Raw genomic sequence first — 20,635 nt, forward strand, 5'->3', positions numbered from 1 at the left:
AAGCACTCCAAGTAGTACTAGGGTTTCTAATGCCATAAAACCCTAGTTTTCTTCTCACATAAGAACCACAAGAACAAGGCATCCTTTTGCTCCTCTAGCGCTCTAGTGTTTCTTCGAAACCCTAGCTTTGTTTGTCTTCACAGGGAAAACTCTAATCCTAATGCCTTGTTTGCATCAACACAAAAATTGTAGTGCAATAGACAAGAGTGTGAAGTACAAGTGAAATAGACAAGTTTTCTCTAACCCTCACATCTTTAATGCAAGTATGTCATCAATGTGATGAATGAAAAGACTCTCCCCTCCATTTATATGTATGATAGGTTTGGAAGACCAATGATTAATAAAGTGAATAAGATCCACAAACTAGCAACACGATACAACCAAGGAGAGTCTACACACCATGCACTCCATCCACATCATATGAAGTAACCCCAAACATAGTGTAAACACTTTTAGAATAACCCCAAAAGCTAATAATATTAATAACTATGCAAACATATATAATATTAATATAAATATTATTTATGTCAAATTATTTATTAATCTTTAGTTTTAATTAATTTTTATAAAAGTTAAATCATTTTAACCCATTTTTATTCAAAAATACATATTTTTGAACTAAATATGTTATTTTTTTCCACATAATACCATAACCCATTAAATTAATTTTATTACAAATTACCTATATATATATATATATACCTTAGGGGTGCATCTTGTTGGCCAGCGAACATGTTGCTAAGGTGTTCGTGCCACTGTGCAGGCCATAGGTTCAAACCTCGACCTACCCATGCATTGTGTTTGGGGGGGGAGGGTGGGGTGGTAGTTCACCTGGAGGTTATAGTGGCAGTTGTCGAGGATCAACCCCATGTCACATATGTATGAGAACTAGCGTGTTACCGGCTCTGCCAGTTATATAATAATAATAATAAGCATCCACAATCCCATTGGATTTGAGCATGTCTATTTATAAGTCCCAAATTCCTTGATAAATTCCTGCTCACTGGTGTCATTGGTGCCATTCCTTACTGCAAATGTACCCATGTTGCAATGCATTTAGTTTGGGCCTTGCTATTGAGAGCCCCATGGTGCAAAAGCTTGTAAGGAATAGCGAGTGTAGCCTTGTACTTATTATCCTCGCCGCCAGGCTAGTATAATGCAATGGGTGAATGAGTGACTTTGTATTAATTCAGTCATACATGTAATATATTTTTTAGTTTACAAAGTGGAACTTTAACAAACCATTTTTTATTTTTTGTCAATTATTTATTCACATTTATATCTCACCCCATTGGTTATCATTTTGCACATCTTATTGGCCAATGCTTCAATTAATGAACCCTCTTCCTTCTGTGTTATGTACGAAGGACCAACAATGTGGATGGTTTTGATCTATTCACGACATGCAGTGACACACATGCAAATTGATTCACTACAATAAAATATAGCATAATAATATGAATATAGTCCTAAGTTCCTAACTATAAGCCATTCAAATCATTATTACATTAAATCTATTGCCTACCCTACCCATGCAATATATATCATTGGTAAGTGAGATTTTCAGTAATAAATGCAGTCATGTCTCATAGCAAACAGTGCCAGCTGGACTTTGAGTTCAATATTGACATCACTTTCAGCGCATCTATAAATTTTAATGCAATATCCCAAAACTTTCTTACATATTCTAGAGTTAATGGGTAAATTTATTAATAATTACATAAGTGGACAAAGTTGATATCTTTTTAAAATTTGGTGGAAATTCTAATACATTTTTAATAATACATTTTTGTTTTTAATTAAAAATACATTTCTAATTTCTAATTACAATTAGATTTTATTTTTCATTTTTTTGTTTTTATTATGTAATATTCAACTACAAATAATTAATGTTGGATATGTTTCAACCAATAAAAAAACTACAATTAAAAAAAAGTTGTTTTCTTTAATTACAATATTCTCATAATTATTTAATTTTGCAAAACAATACAATAAAGTATAGAAAATCTAATATATTTTTAAAAATCAACTATAGTTATTGAAAATGTTTATGGAAATTGATTTTTATACTTCATACTATGTAGGGACTAATAAGACATTATTATTGTCATTGAGTAGGATCGGATTCTCCACCACCACAATGTCGAATTACAAATAACAAAAACCTCAATTTATCAATCGGTGAAACCTATATTAGTTGGATTCTAAACTTTAACACTAACTTTCAAAATTTTTACTTTAATTAAGTTGTATTTAAATTAAGCAACAAGCACTAGCTACTATATAGCATTTGTTTAATATAGATTTTACACTAAAAGATAAGGACACTCTTAAACTTCAAGATTACCATATAAATATATTAAATATTAAACATTACAGGAAAAGGTAAAAACACTTCTGAACTTCAAAATTATCATATAAATATACTAGCAATTACCCCTAAAAAATACATTAAAAAAAATAAAATATTTAAAAAAATTATATCAGCACAAACAATCAACTCGTAAGATTTACATAAATTTCATTTACCATTAAAATTGTTTTAAAAAACACTATTTATAATCGAATATATTTAAAAATAAATAAATAATCTTTAAAACTTCAATTTTCACTTTCACAACTCAGTGTGACCAACATTTAAAAACTCTGATTCTTCAAAGTCAATTCAAAGACTGTCAAAATGCCTGCCAATAAGGCTGAGAATCCATGACTTGGAAATTTGATCATGGATCCATGACAATGATGAAGCTGAAAATTTAACCAATGTGACCACCATCGATGTCAAACTTACGCCTGGACTTTTGGGACCAACTTCATGGTAGGTTAAATGTCTTAAAAGTATTTTCCATCGGGCCACGTGGTCATCATTTGTATTACAAACGTACTAGAAAGGAGCGTGCCAAATATTTTTAAAGTATTTCCAGGGCACTGGCTTGCAGAGTTCCCAACCCACGCGTATGGAAGTTGTTCATGATTTTGCTCCCTCCCCATCATTCGGCTTCTCACCGACTGCTGGTGTGACAATAGATTGAGATTGGTATGGAATCCAAAAGAACTCATGCAGAATCCTTCCACTGTAACATCCTCAGATGTAAGCACTAAGTACACAACACTCCCGACATTATTCTTTTGCAGAGGCAGAGCTCTTGATTTGACAACAACTTCAACCAGAGCAGCAATGTCAGACCTCTTGAGCGACTTGCCAAGGGAATAATCTTGATCCAGCTTCTGCTTTCCAAGAATTATAGCACTGGAGGGGGCAGCCTTGTTAGAGGCGGCACCTTCGTACTTCTGCGTGGTCTTCCACCAGGTGGACGCTGAGGGCTGATTTGATGTATTTTCCCCAAGAGATTGCAGAAAATCAGCCACAATGGAGCGTTGAAGAGGGGTAAATTTACCCTACCAAATCAAATGCGTAGGGATTACTCCACTGGTAGAGAGCAAAGGACCATCATGGTAAAGTCAAAATAATAGTTTGGATCTTCTACCAAAGCAACAAAAGATGCACTAAATATAGCCATACAGACCATATGCAACATGGCAGTAAGTTGAAAACATGAAATACAACCAACCATTTTAAGGAAACAATCACTATCTATCAAAGAGGCAATGGATGTCAACTCCTCTTATAAGAATCAAGAAACAAGGTGCAATAACCTCAAAGAGCATGATGGTGGAAAGTCGTTCAATTTGGAAATAAAAAATTGGAAACAGTTGAATGAAAGAAGAAGCTCCATGCATATAAGTGTAGAGCAGCCTGGAAAGTTTGAGATGTGTTACATTCAGAAAAAGGTGTTGCGTTGTGTAGGTTTAACGATGTTCCCTCGCTTCCCTCTTTTTGGAGGTTTGTGAAATCAAGCAACAAAACGTGCTGCTGGATGCGGAGTTCAATTGCATAGGAAATTGAGCAGCAAAATGTGTGGTTGAATGAGGAGTTCGATGTTCGGCCGAGAAATTGCATGGGAAATTGAGCAGCAAAATGTGTTGTTGGATGAGGAGTTCGATGTTCGGCCTCTCTCGCTTGTAAGAGCACAGGAAAAATCGAGATATATGGATGGGTCGGGATGAACAGTTTAGTTAATTATAGGAGTTGTTTATAATGCGATTTTTTTGAGATTTTAGGTGACGGAATTCGGCCAAAGAAATTGAGGTTAAATCTTGATTTGCTGCAGTTAAAATGATTTTTTAACTGCATATTTGGATTCAGCACCCTGAGAAACTCTTGGGACGCTTTCATTGTGTAGAAACTAGCTATCAAACTTGCAATTCCAATAAATTCCTGCCCGATTTCTACCGAAAAACCCGCTAAAAAAGCTTTCAAAAAGTCGCGTTATAGACAACTGCTTAATATAAGAAACACTTTCAGTGTAATTAAATATTTAGCATTAATTTGTTGTTTAATTAATTTTATATAGGAAACACCTTCAGTGTAGTTAAATATTTTATATTAATTTGATACATAAGATGGTCTAATAAAAGTCATGGGTTTTTAGAATAGGTTCATGTTAGAGTGATGAAGAAAATATCATTTATATTCACTTAAATAATGGATTAGGAAAATAGGAAAAGAGTAAGTAAATTAAGAATTACGTTTTCTCGACAATTAATTAAAAATTTAATAAAAATTAGAGATTATTATAAAAATTTAATATAAATTAGAGATTATTATAAAAATTTAATATAAATTAGAGATTATTATATTAATGTATATGGTTTCTTTTTTAACGTAGCCATTTGATTATTTAATTTATAAAAATATAAATACTTCTCCCCAAATTCAAATCGATAACATCTAAAGAGGAAACCTATGTCATTAATCATTAAGCTTCCATATATTTTTAACTTGTATTTTATTCTTTCAACTTATTATATTATAAGTCATTTTAACTAAAAAATAACATTTAAATGTATCAGTCTTTAACAAGTAACTGTAATTACCTCTAAATTGGTGGATTAATATTCAAAACTTACACTTAAATTAAATCTTAAATCTTAAAATATTAGGCATTGTTATTATTAGGGCCGTGGTTCATGACAACATCGCAACAAAAATGATGACCAAGACAATGTATGAGATAGTGGGTAAGAACATTACATAAAAGTATGAGAGGACTTTGAGATTGATATTAATTAAAGGATAAACAAATATTGAAATAATCACAAAAATAAAAATACATAGTTATAATAGTTATTATTTATTGTATTTAACTTAATTAGATCTAAGAAATGATTGTTATCATGTCTTTGGTTTCAATTTTCGCAAGTGACATGTTAAACTTATCTTTAGTATATTTATGTCAATAGGAATGTGTATTTTGGAATAAGGCTTTCAAAATTTTAATTTAATTATCAATAATTATTTGGTGGATGGTAGGAATTTAACTTTCATGAAATATTGTAGAACATTTTCAACAGTAGTAAGAAATCAGATGCTAATATTTATTTCACAAGTTGTTTTGTCATTTTTGTACTTTTAACTAATTTGATTAATTAAAAAAATGTCATATGAACATGAGCTGTGGTGTTTGGAGCATGCGGTATTAGTAAGCCATGGTATTGTAACAAAGCCTATTTACAGGTTAAGAATCACCAGGATTATATATATATATATATATATATATATATATATATATATATATATATATAAAGTTATAATTTATTTATTTTTTAACCTTGGCAATGTGCAATGTATTACGAGATAATTGTTTTGATGTCCATTGGTGTTTACCAGTTATTTAATTTATATGGTAATTTACCAAATAAAAATTGTTTATGCACATCATATAGTCTAAAATATTTGGAATAAACAGTATATTGTATAAATGTATGAATGAAAAATATATGGCAGGTTACAAATGAGGGCCCTGCTTATATACTAGAAAAGATGCCCCTTCACGAATAGTCATGTCCTTTGGAACATGTCTCTTCAATAACTAATTATTATTTAATTAATCATTATCATGATTATTATTATTTATATCATTATATGCATAACATTGCCTTCCTCTTCCTCTTTAGAGAAGTTTTGTCCTCAAAGTTTATTGCTTACACGACATGTCATTTGTTTCTTTGTCTTGTAATCTATTTGCATCTTTTAGAATTCTTTGAGTTTTCATCTTCAATTATACAAATGATAGGATCGTCTGAGTGATAAATAAAATTGTCGAACTAAGAAGGGACCTTGCCATCCTAAATCAATCTTTTGTGGAATTTTCAGTTACTGGATACTTCAGATGAATTTTTATCATAATACTAAATTGTGTTGACATCAGTATTCTTTGGAACATAATTCATTTGTCTCTGGTCTGAGCGATATGGATTTGCAAACTGATTGAGATGTGTGATTTTATGATTTAGGTGTCAGTAAGGAGTTTTTGTGATCTCATTCCCCCTTATTTTGTTTATGGTGGTTTCTTGCTTTACTTGAAGTATCTGATTTTTTCATGCATGGATGATGCTTAGTTAATCACTATATCTTCTCTTGAGATTTATGTTGTTTGAAATGCAACATCTAAATTTCTTTTAACTTCAACTGGTTTGTCATCTTCTTGAATTGTGATATTGACTGGTGTTAAAGAAAATGTAACTAGGTTTGGTTTTTATTATGACTTGTAATTATAATATTATGAAGGAAAAATATTATTCCTTGCATCATGGGTTTCATAAGAAAGATGTGTTTACCATAGTTCAAAGACTTCTTCTTGATGTATTTAGGATTTTATGTTTCAACATAAGTATTATGAAAGTCATAAGGTCAAAGGTTTACGCTCCAAGACAAGTGTCACTATCCTCATGCAAAATCCACTCTACAAAAATGTAGTGATCTCCTTGATGATATGTCGGCCTAGATTCAAGATACTTCTGTCAGCTAAATGCACCATCGTTGACCCATATATATAAGGAGTAATGTGGAGTCAAATGGAACAAGTTTTCGGATCAGTTCATATTACAGTCAGCGAAGAAAGGAACGCATACACAATGAGCAGGGTATTATCTCGGAAGTCTGCCTATGATATATATATACAACGTGTCAAGCTCTTTGTCAGGCCAGGGTAACTCTAGAATGGTCAGAGAAAAAACTGATATTTTAATTCATTAGCTAACTATCATTTATATACATAAATGGAACGGATCAGTTCATCTTCTTAATGACTGTTCGCGTTCCAGTTCACCCATTCGTTGAGGATTAGGTGTCAACATTCCCCCCCTTAATCTGAAGGGATGTTGGTGAGTCCAAGCATCGTTCTGAATCTTTCAAGCTTTTCTCTTCCAGGCGCTTTGGTGAAGATGTCTGCAATTTGGTCGTTTGTGGAACAATGACGGAGATGGATTGTTTTGGCCTCAACATGATGTCGGATCAGATGATATTTAGTATTGATGTGCTTAGTACGATCATGGAACTTTGGGTTCTTGGCCAACTTTATTGCAGAGGTGTTATCAATCATGAGTGGAGTTGATTGTACTTGTTTTACCTGCAAATCTTCAAGAATTTTCCTGAGCCACAAAATTTCTTTCGTTGCTTCAGCTGCTGCCACGTATTCTGCTTCTGTTGTGGAATCTGCTGGAACTGATTGTTTGCGTGATCTCCAGGAGACAGCTCCTGATCCAAGACTCATAGCATATCCTGAAGTAGATACCCCAGTTTCTTTGTCTCCATCGAAGTCTGAATCAGAGTATCCAATCAAGTTGAAGTCGTCCACCTGTGTATACTTGATTCCAAGGTTTTGAGTTCCCTTCAAGTACCTTAGAACTCTTTTTGCAGCAGACCAATGTCCCTCACAAGGCTTTTGCATAAACCTGGAGAGGATTCCAACAGCAAATGAAATGTCTGGTCTGGTAGTAGTGAGTTAGATGAGACTTCCTACAAGCTGTCTATACTTTGTTGCATCCTCAAATTCCTTTCCTTCAATAGATGTGATCTTCAAGTTTTGTTCCATTGGAGTAGAAAGAGGATTGCACTCTGTCATGCCAAATCTGTTTAACAAGTCTCCAATGTATTTCTTTTGAGAAAGAAATATAGATTTTGGATGTTGGGTTACTTCAATGCCAAGATAGTAATGAACATAGCCCAAATCAGTCATTTCAAAACTTTTTCCTAATTCTTTCTTTATGGATGCAATATAGCTTTCATTGTTCCCTGTCATTAAAAGATCATCTACATATACCACAAGATATACAACTGTTTTGCCAACTTTCTTGACAAATAAAGTTGCATCATCAAGATCAAAATGTTTGAAGTTGAGTTTCAGAAGATGCTCAATTAGTTTTTCATACCAGGCTCGTGGTGCTTGTTTGAGGCCATACAAGGACTTCACAAGTTTGCATACTTTATGTTCATTTCCTTTCACAGCAAATCCTTCAGGCTGGGACATAAAAACATTCTCTTTTAGATCTCCATTCAAGAATGCAGTTTTTACATCCATTTGATGGACTTTCCAACTGTTCTGGGCAGCTAGTGGAAAGAGTGTCCGGATGGTGGCCCATTTTGCTGTGGGGGAAAAAGTTTCCTCATAATCGACCCCTTCCTTCTGTGCAAAACCTTTTGCCACAAGCCTAGCTTTGTGCTTGTCAAGTGAGCCATCAGCTTTGTACTTGTTCTTGTAGACCCACTTGCAGCCAATTGGTTTGGTTCCAAATGGAGGATCAACCAGCTTCCAAGTGCCATTCTTTATGAGGGCATCATACTCCTTCTGCATCGCTTCTTTCCATTCATCATGAGAAGCAGCTTCTTTGAAGGAAGTTGGTTCAAAATCTGTAGACAAGTTCAATTCACAATCATAAGTAACATCCATATCAACAGGTGAATTAGAGTCATCTACATCACCTCCATCTTGTCGGTTTGTATTTCTGGTTCATGTTTTTCCAATTTCATCAAGATGAACACTTTCAAGTGTCTTTGTCAGCCACTTTGGGGGACCTTTCTGAGATGGTCTAGGCTGCTCTGTTGATTGAGTTGGGACTGAATCAAGATCGAGTCTCCCAATTCTATCAATTACATCACTTAAAGGATCATCCGGTGTTGGAGTTTCATGCAAGGGAGATTGTTCTTCAGAAGAAGATTCCACATGTTGATCTAGTATAGGAATCCCCCCTTCAAGATGTGGAATCTAATTATCAAACTCTTGAAATGATTTCGGTTTTGTGAATCTATCCAAGCGATCAAGTTGCCGCTCAACAACACTGTCAGATTTGGATGATTCAAGAAAAATGACATCTCTAGATACAACAAACTTTTTATTTACTTCATCATAGAGGCGGTATGCTTTAGATGTGCTTGAATACCCCAGGAAGATACACTTACGACTTCTAGCACCAAGTTTGTTTCTATGTACCTTTGGTATTAAAGCATAACATGTGGAACCAAAAATCCTGAGATGTTTTACCGAAGGAACATGTCCATACCACAATTCATAAGGAGTCTTGTTTCTTATAGCACTAGATGGACATCTATTCTTTATATAAGCAACACATAGAACAGCATCAGCCCAAAACATTATCTTTACATTTTTGAAGAAAAGCATGGATCGTACCATATTCAAAATTGTTCTGTTCATTCTTTCAGCTACACCATTCTGTTGAGGATTATAAGGCACAGTTATTTGATGTTTAATCCCATGTTGGCGAAGATAGTGTTCAAATTCATTTGATGTATATTCTTTTCCATTATCAGTGCGAATAGACCCAATATGAGATTGTGCATCATTTTCAATCCATTTATGAAAATTCTTGAATGTTTGAAAAGCATCAGATTTGTTCTTCAATAAATAAACCCAACACATTCTGGTGTAATCATCAATAAATGTCATGATATATTTATTTCCATTTGCAGAAGGAACAGGCATTGGACCACATAAATCTGAATGAATGAGTTCAAGCTTCCTATGTGCTCTTGAATGTGAATCATGAAAAGACTGTTTGCTATGCTTTCCTAGAATGCAAGCATCACATTTCTTATGTTTTCTAGGAATTGTAGGCAAACCAGCAACACCATTTTTCTTCAACAAGCGGAGACTATCATAGTTTAAATGTCCAAATCTAGCATGCCATAATAAACTTGATGGAAGTGTACCTTCTTCATGATGAGAAATATATGAGAAATGTTGTGCATGAGCAGAGGTTCCTTGCAGTTTAAGAAGTCTTTCTTCTTCTATACCCCTCATGACAAGTGAGTGGTCAGATGCCTTTCTTACCTCAAGCTTTCCATCAAACATGTGAATGGAGTGACCTTGCTTGCGGATGTGGACCAGGGACAGCAAGTTTCTCTTGAGCTGTGGGAGATATAGAACATGATCCAGAAGAAAGTCTGGAAGACGAGGCAGTTTAAGCCTGATTGTGCTAAGCCCTGATGGCTTGATTTTTGACTGATATGCAAAGTATACTGCTCCATCAACATTGTCAGTGAAATCTTCAAAAAAATCTTTCCTATGAGTCATATGACAGGTTGCTCCTGAATCAAGCAACCAGTCATTTTTCGAAGAAGCAAGTGAAGCATTAAACAAATCTTCATTTACTCCAATGTTACATTGTGCCTCAATATAGTGAGCAGATTCAGGTGCTTTACCTTTGTCTGTGTCATCAGTTTTACCTTTCTGTTGATTTCTTCTCTGCTCAATTTTGTCCCATGGTAGCTTGCATGTAGAAGCATCATGTGATCCATTTCGTTTGCAGCGAATGCAATGCAGATCTGCCTTTTCTGCTTGAGAATGTCTGCCCCCCCTGCCTCTGAAGTATCTTCCTCTTCCTCTTCGTCCACCTCTTCCTCTTGTAGAATCTTGAGCAGGATGCTTTTCTTTATGAGCAAGGCAAACAGTCTCTTCAGAAGATTCAGGGACTATTTTCTTTCCAAAGGCTTTCTCTCTTTCAGCAAACTTTTTCACAAGAGACTCAAAGGTTATGTCTTTAAGATTTCCATTTGCTTGTAAAGACTCAAGATAATTGGAGTAGGTAGGATAGAGTGCTTTGAGAAAGGCAATAAGAGAGATATCCAGCTCAACCTTAGTGGATTTAATATCATGCATTATAGACTTTATTTCAGATGCAAGAGCAAGGGGATCATTATTTTTCAGTTCAAGAGTGAAGAGTTTAATTATGAGCTGAACAACTTCAAGTGCAGAATGTGAATCATAGAGTTCTTTCAGCTTTTTTAAAGCTTCAAAGGCAGTGGAATAGGATGAAATATGACGACTTACTTCTTCATTTACAGATGCTGCGATCAATGCATAGGATTTGCTGTTCTTGTTTTCCCAAATGACAAGTTCTTTATCTGATGTAGGCTGCACAGGGTCTTTGTCTTCTTCTCCGACACACACTCCCTTCCACAACTCATTGTAGATGAGGGTGTGTTTTACCATCCGAGACCATTCAGAATAGTTCTCCTTGCCAGTGAGAACTATTCCGACCATAGAGATGATTGAATGCATTCTATAAAAAATACTTCTGCTGATAAAAAAAATCCTTACGTTACAGCCTTCAAATCCTTCTGATATTTGCTAAAAGCATCAGCATTTCATTGTACATATCACTGCAATACTACTATGTTTTGAAAAATGCGCAATGGATCACTTCAATATATCACTTCATTCTATAATATATCACTTCAATATATCAATATATTATGCAAATGCGCAAGGGATCACTTCACTTCATCAATATATCACTTCAATAATCCATATATTATGCAACACTACAAATGTTTTGATATATAAAACACCCTGACTGATATAACTTGAATGCTTTGAAAACTGCCTTGAATGATATATATGAACACTTTGAAAAAACAGCGCAATGCTTTGAAAAAAACTGTTTATAGAGACGGCGCAATACTACAGCATTACCATTTGAGAAGCTTTCCAAATCTGGATTTCGGAGTGTATCCACTTAGAGCATGCCAATGGTGCTCACACAAAGCAACCCAAAGCTTCTAACTTCTAAGCATTACTGTGGTTCATCATATAACAGTGAAATCCGACTATCAAACAAAACAACCAGAATTTAAATCATGAATCCATGATTCATCCTGAAAGGGTTGCATTTAGTGAACTGTGAAATTCAACCCCAATTTGGGCTTCAACAGCGCAGTATATTCAACAGCTCATAACCAGGACAGTGCGCATTTAATCGAGGAGCAGTGTATTCATTCAAAGTGGTAGAGAAAAACGATTAACGCAATCCCTCGCTTCCTTGAATGGACATTCAAGATCATATGCACAAGCGCTTCACGCTCGGAGTGAAAAAACTAATGAAATAAATGCAGGCCGTCCACTGCTTAGAACGGCATGGCCATGGCAGACCCACTTAAAAACGTGGTGCCCCACTTGAGGGAAAGAAACGGCCGCCCTCCGAAATGCCGAAGTCCACGAGCTGCCATGAATTTGGCAACCCCGAATCTTGGATGAATGCGGGTAACCTCAATGAAATCAGTCCCGTTAATTCACCAGTGGAGAAAAAAAAGAAAATGAGATGCAATCAGAAAACAAAGAAGGAATAAGGGTCGTATCCTTATCCACAGAGGCGTGAATCCAGTTCTCCAGGAAGGAAAGCTCTTTTGTAATTTGCACGGATATGGAAAGACAAACCGACTGATTAGTGAGGATATGGAAAGACTGTCGTTTCCCCTAGAGAACTATGCATACAATATGCGAAACACCATCCGAGACAAGAAGTTTGCTGGTAAATTAGATCCGGCAGACAAATCCAAGATCGAGGAGGCTATTAATGGTGCCATCAGCTGGCTTGATCAGAACCAGTTGGCCGAGGTTGATGAGTTTGAACAGGAGGGCATCTGCAATCCTATCTTTGCTAAAATGTATCGGGGGGAACCCTCATTCAGAGTGGCGAGAGGAAAAATTGTTTGTCACAACAGTGCAAGGAAACCGAAGCTCACATTCAACAGCGCATTCCACGCTCACCGCACCATGTCAGGCCAGAGGCGCTCAGGACAGAGGGCGCAGTCTCAGGACAGAAGCACGCAGTCTCAGGACAGAGGCGCTCAGTCTCAGGACAGAGGGCACAGTCTCAGGACAGAGGCACTCAGTCTCAGGACAGAGGGCGCAGTCTCAGGACAGTGCAGGAGTTACAACCAATTTTAGAACCTGGGACCTGTGCTCTGATACCATGTCAGGCCAGGGTAACTCCAGAATGGTCAGAGAAAAAACTGATATTTTAATTCATTAGCTAACTATCATTTATATACATAAATGGAAAGGATCAGTTCATCTTCTTGATGATTGTTCGCGTTCCAGTTCACCCATCCGTTGAGGATTAGGTGTCAACACTCTTGGAAGTATCTCGGAAGTCTATAGCCATTCACTATGATATATCTTGGAAGTCATCGAAGGACTGTGTATATATATACACAGTGACTGCATTCAATATAACTCTCGGTGGGGGCCTATCTTATCACTATTGTAACCAACGAAGAGTATGAAATAACATAATCGAAGAATTGTGGCAGTCGAGAGAAGAAGGTGTCGAAGACTATGACTGGACAGCGAAGACATAAGGAGAAGGAGTACAGTGATATCAAGACTGTGAATTGTAGACCAAACAGAGCAGAGGATAGTGACAAACATCTTGGAGGTAACCTTGTGTCTATTTTGTCAAGGGTCTTGGTATTCATCATCTAAATATCTATAAGAAGAGATTCAAGGGTTTTACTCTCAAGAGGAGAGGTTTTTCCCTGGCTTGGAGCCAACATCTTGTGTACTTGTTCTATTGTTGATCTTCTATTTTGATAATTGTTTGATGATTGAAGAACACACTAACATAACAAAGTTAATTGAAGAAGACAACACAAACTGTTATCAATAAGTCTGTGAAGAATCACTAAGCCATGAATTGCCCTAGATTCTTCAACATGGTATCAGAGCTATGGTTCATGGAGGGCATGAAGGAGATCAACTATATCATGGAAAATCTTGTGAAGAAGTGTTCATCTTTAACTGGCCTAATCAAGCAATACTTCAAAACAGTGTGGAGTAAATTCTTCTCTTCCCAAGATCTCAAAGCTTCAAGAAATGAAGGATTATTCTCAACTCTCTTCGGAACATTCCAAGATGAAAACATATGGGTAATAGACAGCGGAGCTTCAAGGCATATCATGGGTATCACAAGCAACTCAAGACCTTGTCTAAAGGAAAATCCTCATACTCAGTGGAGCTTGGTGACAACAAGAGCTATCCCGTCAAAGGAATTGGATCAACATCAATTGCACTGGAAGGTGGAGGCAACATTCATCTCAACAACATATTATATGTTCCAGGTTTGTACAAAAATCTAATTTCAGTTTCATCTCTAGAAGAAAAAGGAGATAGAGTTGCTTTTATAGATGGTAAAGTAGTGGTTTGGGCTAAAGAATCAAGCATTGAAAAGGCTAGGGTCATTGGAGTTAGAGAAGGCAGACTATATAGACTCTCATCTCCTCAAAATCAAGCACTTGTCCACATCGAGATAAGCCCATGTGAATTATGGCATAGAATATTGGGCCATCTCCATTACAAAATTCTACCAACGCTAAATTCCATTGTAAATGGGATTCCAAATCTTAAAGAAGAACATGAAGGAATCTGCAAAGGTTGTGCCCTGGGAAAGATTGCAAAGAAACCATTTGCAAATAGTACATCTAGAGCTCAAGAGATTTTAGATCTCATTCATTCTGATGTATGTGGACCCATGTCCAAATCTCTTGGAGGTCATCTATACTATGTTACATTCATCGATGATCATTCAAGAAAAACTTGGGTTTATCTACTTAAATCCAAGGATGAAGTATTCACAAAATTTCAAGAATTCAAGACAGAGGTAGAGAATCTTACAGAAAGAAAGATAAAGATCCTAAGATCAGATAATGGAGGTGAATATACTTCCAAAGAACTCATTGCTTTTTGTAAGGAGGCTGGGATTAAGAGGGAGCTTATTGTTCCTTACAATCCTGAACAAAATGGAGTAGTTGAACGAAAGAATAGAGCTATAGAAGAAAGTGTCAAGGCTATGCTCCATGATCAAGATCTACCTAAATTCTTGTGGGGAGAAGCAACAAAAACTGCAGTATATATTCAAAATAGAAGTCCTCACAGGTCACTTGGCAATGTAACTCCAGAAGAAATCTTCATTGGGAAGAAACCTAATATTGATCATCTCCGAATATTTGGATGTCCAGTATACATTCACATTCACAAGGACAAAAGGAAGAAGCTAGATCCTCCAAGTAAGAAAGGAATCTTTGTTGGATATAGCAACTCTTCGAAAGCCTATAGAATCTACATAAAGGAAGGACATCAAATAGAAGTAAGCAAAGATGTAATCTTTGATGAAAGCATTGCCTTAAAGAAATCCAAGGATCTCCCATTTGATTCTGATGAGGAGGATCTTCCTATTTTTTAGGAAGAAGCTACTAATGAAGGAGAAGTATCTCATCAAGAAGAAGAAGGTCCCAGTGAACCAATCACTCTCCCTGAAGGAAGGAAAAGACCTAACTGGTTAAAAACCACTCTTCAAGAAGCAGAAGGTCACACGGAAAATCAAACTTTCAAGGAAAGCAAGAAACCAAAAAGGTACTCAGGATATGCAGCTTACATATCAAAGCTCATTGAAGAAGAACCTTCTATCTTTGAAGAAGCATCCAAACATCAAGAATGGAAAGATGAAATGAATGAGTACCAATCTATCATGAAGAATGGAGTTTGGGAAATTATCCCAAGACCATATGACAAATCAGTGATAACCTCTAAATGGTTATATAAAATCAAGCACGCTGCATATGAAAGAATTGACAAACTCAAGGCAAGATTCTTGGATCAAGGCTTCTCTCAGGAAGAAGGCATTGATTATGAAGAAACCTATACTCCCACAGCAAGGTACACCACGATCCGATCTTTGATATCTCTGGAAGCATCCACGGTATGGAAGGTACTTCAAATGGATGTCAAAACAACATTTTTGAAGGGTACAATAGATGAAGAAGTCTACATCGAACAATTGGGATATGAAGTAAAGGCTAGGAAGACTCGTGTTTGCATATTAAAGAAGGCACTCCATGGCCTCAAGCAAGCTCCTAGGACATGGTATCCCAACATGGATGCATACTTGCGAAGATTGGATTTCAAGAAAAGCACGACAGATCCAAACCTTTACATCAAAATATAAAATGATGAACTTGTCATCATTCTCCTATATGTAGACAATATTCTAATCACTGGAATCGAAGAATGAATTCAAGAATGTAAGGAATTGTTGGCAGTTGAATTTGATATGAAGGATTTAGGATTCATGCACTATTATTTGTGTCTAGAAGTTTGGCAAGAACCAAATGAAATCTACCTGGGAAAAGGAAAGTATGTGATCGAATTACTAAAGAAATTTGATATGATAGAATGCAAACCCATGACTACTCTTATGATCACAAACTTGAAGATTCTAAGAAACTCTGAATCCATTTCAGTAAATCCTAATAAGTATAAACAACTAGTAGGATCTCTAATGTATCTAGTGAATACTCAGCCAAACATATGTTTTGCAGTAAACATTCTCATCCAATTTCAAAGAGACAAGACATTATCATTTGATAGATGAAAAACACATACTAAGATATCTACGAGGAACCATCCATTACTGCCTAAAGTATGAAAATAGAAGAAGCATCAATCTAGAAGGATTCACTGATTCTGACTGGGGTGGAAGCAAGAAGGATGGAAGAATCACTACATGAGGATTTTTTAGCCCAGGATCCTCTATGGTCTCTTGGATGAGCAAAAAGCAAGAGATATTGGACTTAAGTAGTGTTGAAGCCGAGTACATTGCAACCTGTGAAATAAGTAGGGAAGTATTCTGGTTGAGAAAGATGTTATCTGATTTGTTTGTAGGACCATTGGACCCTACCATCATACATTGTGATAATACCAACTATATAAGACTATTTGAGGACCCAGTATTTCATGGGAAAACAAAGCACATAAACAAAAAATACTACTACATTCGAAAGTTGGTATAAGATGGTGTGCTAAAGATGGAATATATCTCCACAAATGATCAAACTACTCACATTCTGACGAAGTCTCTACCCAATAAAAAGCTTATGTATTTTAGAAATAAGCTTGGTTTGGTTGACATATCTTCCCTAGCTGAGAGGGAGAGATAAACACATCATCCTTGTCTTCATTTTGAAGAAAGGATGGAGGATTGAGTAATCATCTGGCATCTGATACTCTTTGAGGATGTGTAGGGCATCCAAGATAAGAGTAGGCAAGAGGACCGATATTCTTTGAGGGATGGGGACCCAAGATAAGAATAGTCCTAGAAGGTCATACTCAGTGAACACCTGGGTGGGTATGTACCTTGAGAGACAATGATGAAGGTGTCTATCATCATTGGTCTTGCCAACATTGTGCTCTAATCTATTGAGAGATAGAGTTGTTAGTCAAGGCCTTGATATGTGACAATGTTGGTTATAATGATGCTATACAGATGGATTACTAGTCCGACTCTTTTTATGATACCTCTTTAGTGTCGAATAGCCTTGTACCATTTAATGAATACCTCCATAGTTAAGAGGGAGTGTTGAATAAAATGTAACTAGGTTTGGTTTTCATTATAACTTGTAATTATAATATTATGAAGAAAATTATTATTCCTTTCATCATGGGTTCCATTAGAAAGATGTGTTTGCCATTGGTCAAAGACTTCTTCTTGATGTCTTTAGGATTTTATGTTTCATCATAAGTATTATGAAAGTCATAAGGTCAAAGGTTTATGCTCCAAGACAAGTGTCACTATCCTTGGGAAAAATCCGCTCTACAAAAATGCAGTGATCTCCTTGATGATATGTCGGCCTAGAAGTACGCAGAGATGTAATATTTGATGAAAGCATTGCCTTCAAGAAATCCAAGGATCTCCCATCTGATTCTGGTGAGGAGGATCTTCCTATCTTTTAGGAAGAAGCTACTAATGAAGGAGAAGTCTCTCATCAAGAAGAAGAAGGTCCAGTGAACCAATCACTCTCCCTGAAGGAAGGAAAAGACCTAACTGGTTAAAAATCACTCTTGAAGAAGTAGAAGGTCACACAGCAAATCAAACTTTCAAGGAAAGCAAGAAACCAAAAAGGTACTCAGGATATGCAACATACATATCAAATCTCATTGAAGAAGAACCTTCTACCTTTGAAGAAGCATCCAAACATCAAGAATGGAAAGATGCAATGAATGAGGAGTACCAATCTATCATGAAGAATGGAGTTTGGGAAATTGTCCCAAGACCAGATGACAAATCAATGGTAACCTCTAAATGGTTATATAAAATCAAGCACGCTGCAGATGGAAGCATTGACAAACTCAAGGCAAGATTCGTGGCTCAAGGCTTCTCTCAGGAAGAAGGCATTGATTATGAAGAAACCTTTGCTCCCACAGCAAGGTACACCACGATCCGATCTCTGATATCTCTAGTAGCATCCATGGGATGGAAGGTACATCAAATGGATGTCAAAACAACATTTTTGAATGGTACCATAGATGAAGAAGTCTACATCGAACAACCATTGGGATATGAAGTAAAGGATAGAAAGACTCATGTTTGCAGATTAAAGAAGGCACTCTATGGCCTCAAGCAAGCTCCTAGGGCATGGTATGCCAGAATGGATGCATACTTGCAAAGATTGGGTTTCAGGAAAAGCACGACAGATCCAAACCTTTACATCAAAATAGAAAATGATGAACTTGTCATCATACTCCTATATGTAGACAATATTCTAATCATTGGAATCGAAGAAAGAATTCAAGAATGTAAGAAATTGTTGGCAGCTGAATTTGATATGAAGGATTTAGGACTCATGCACTACTATTTGGGTCTAGAAGTTTGGCAAGAACCAAATGAAATCTACCTGGGACAAGGAAAGTATGTGATCAAATTACTAAAGAAATTTGATATGATGGAATGCAAACCCATGACTACTCTGATGATCACAAACTTGAAGATGCTAAGAAACTCTGAATCCAGTCCAGTAAATCCTACTAAGTATAGACAACTAGTAGGATCTCTGATGTATCTAGTGAATACTCAACCAGACATATGTTTTGCAGTAAACATTCTCAGCCAATTTCAAATAGAGTCGAGACATGATCATTGGATAGCTGCAAAACACATACTAAGATATCTACAAGGAACCATCCATTATTTCCTAAAGTATGAAAAGGGAAGAAGCATCAATCTAGAAGGATTCACTGATTCTGACTGGGGTGGAAGCGAGAAGGATGGAAGAAGCACTATAGGAGGATGTTTTAGCCTAGGATCCTCTATGGTCTCTTGGATGAGAAAAAAATAAGAGATAGTGGCCTTAAGTAGTGTTGAAGCCCAGTACGTTGCAGCCTGTGAAGTAAGAAGGGAAGTGGTCTGGTTGAGAAAGATGTTATCTGATTTGTTTGCAGGACCATTGGACCCTATCGTAATACATTGTGATAATACCAGTTGTATAAGACTATCCAAGGACCCAGTATTTCATGGGAAAATGAAGCACATAAACAACAAATACCACTACATTCGAAAGTTGGTACAAGATGGTGTGTTGAAGCTGGAGTATATCCCCATTGATGATCAAACTATTGACATTCTGACGAAGTCTCTACCCAATAAAAAGCTTATGTATTTTAGAAATAAGCTTGGTTTGGTTGACATATCTTCCGTAGATGAGAGGGAGAGATAGACACATCATCTTTTTCTTCATTTTGAAGAAAGGATGGAGGATTGAGTTATTATATAGCATCTGATACTCTTTGAGGATGTGTGGGGCGTCCAATATAAGAATAGGCAAAAGGACCAATATTCTTTGAGGGATGGGGACCCAAGATAAGAATGGTCCTAAAAGGTCATACTCAGTGAACACCTGGGTGGGTATGTACCTTGAGAGACAATGATGAAGGTGTCTATCGTCATTAGTCTCACCAACATTGTGCTCTGATCTATTGAGAGATAGAGTTGTTAGTCAAGGCCTTGCTATGTGAAAATGTTGGTTATAATGATGCTATACAGATGGATTACTAGTCCGACTCTTTTTATGAGATCTCTTTAGTGTTGAATAACCTTGTACCATTTAATGAATACCTCCCTAGTTAAGAGGGAGTGTTGAAGAAAATGTAACTAGGTTTGGTTTTCATTATGACTTGTAATTATAATATTATGAAGAAAATTATTATTCCTTGGATCATGGATTTCATGAGCAAGATGTGTTTATTATAGGTCAAAGACTTCTTCTTGATGTCTTTAGGATTTTATGTTTCATCATAAGTATTATGAAAGACTTAAGGTCAAAGTTTTATGCTCCAAGACAAGTGTCACTATCCTCGTGCAAAATCCGCTCTACAAAAATGCAGTGATCTCCTTAATGATATGTTGGCCTAGATTCAAGACACTCATGTCATCTTAATGCACCATCATTGACCCATATATATAAGGAGTAACGTGGAGTCAAATGGAACAATTTTTCAGATCAGTTCATATTACAGTCAGCGAAGAAAGGAACGCATACACAGTGAGCAGGGTATTATCTCGGAAGTCTGCCTACAATATATATATATATATAGTGTGTCAATCTCTCGGAAGTATCTCGGAAATTTGTAGCCATTCACTATGATATATCTTGAAATTCATCGAA

Source organism: Pinus tabuliformis, chromosome 8 (assembly GCF_031772625.1).
Source record: "Pinus tabuliformis cultivar Carrire ecotype Pingquan chromosome 8, CPIR1, whole genome shotgun sequence".
Classification (NCBI taxonomy): Eukaryota; Viridiplantae; Streptophyta; class Pinopsida; order Pinales; family Pinaceae; genus Pinus; species Pinus tabuliformis.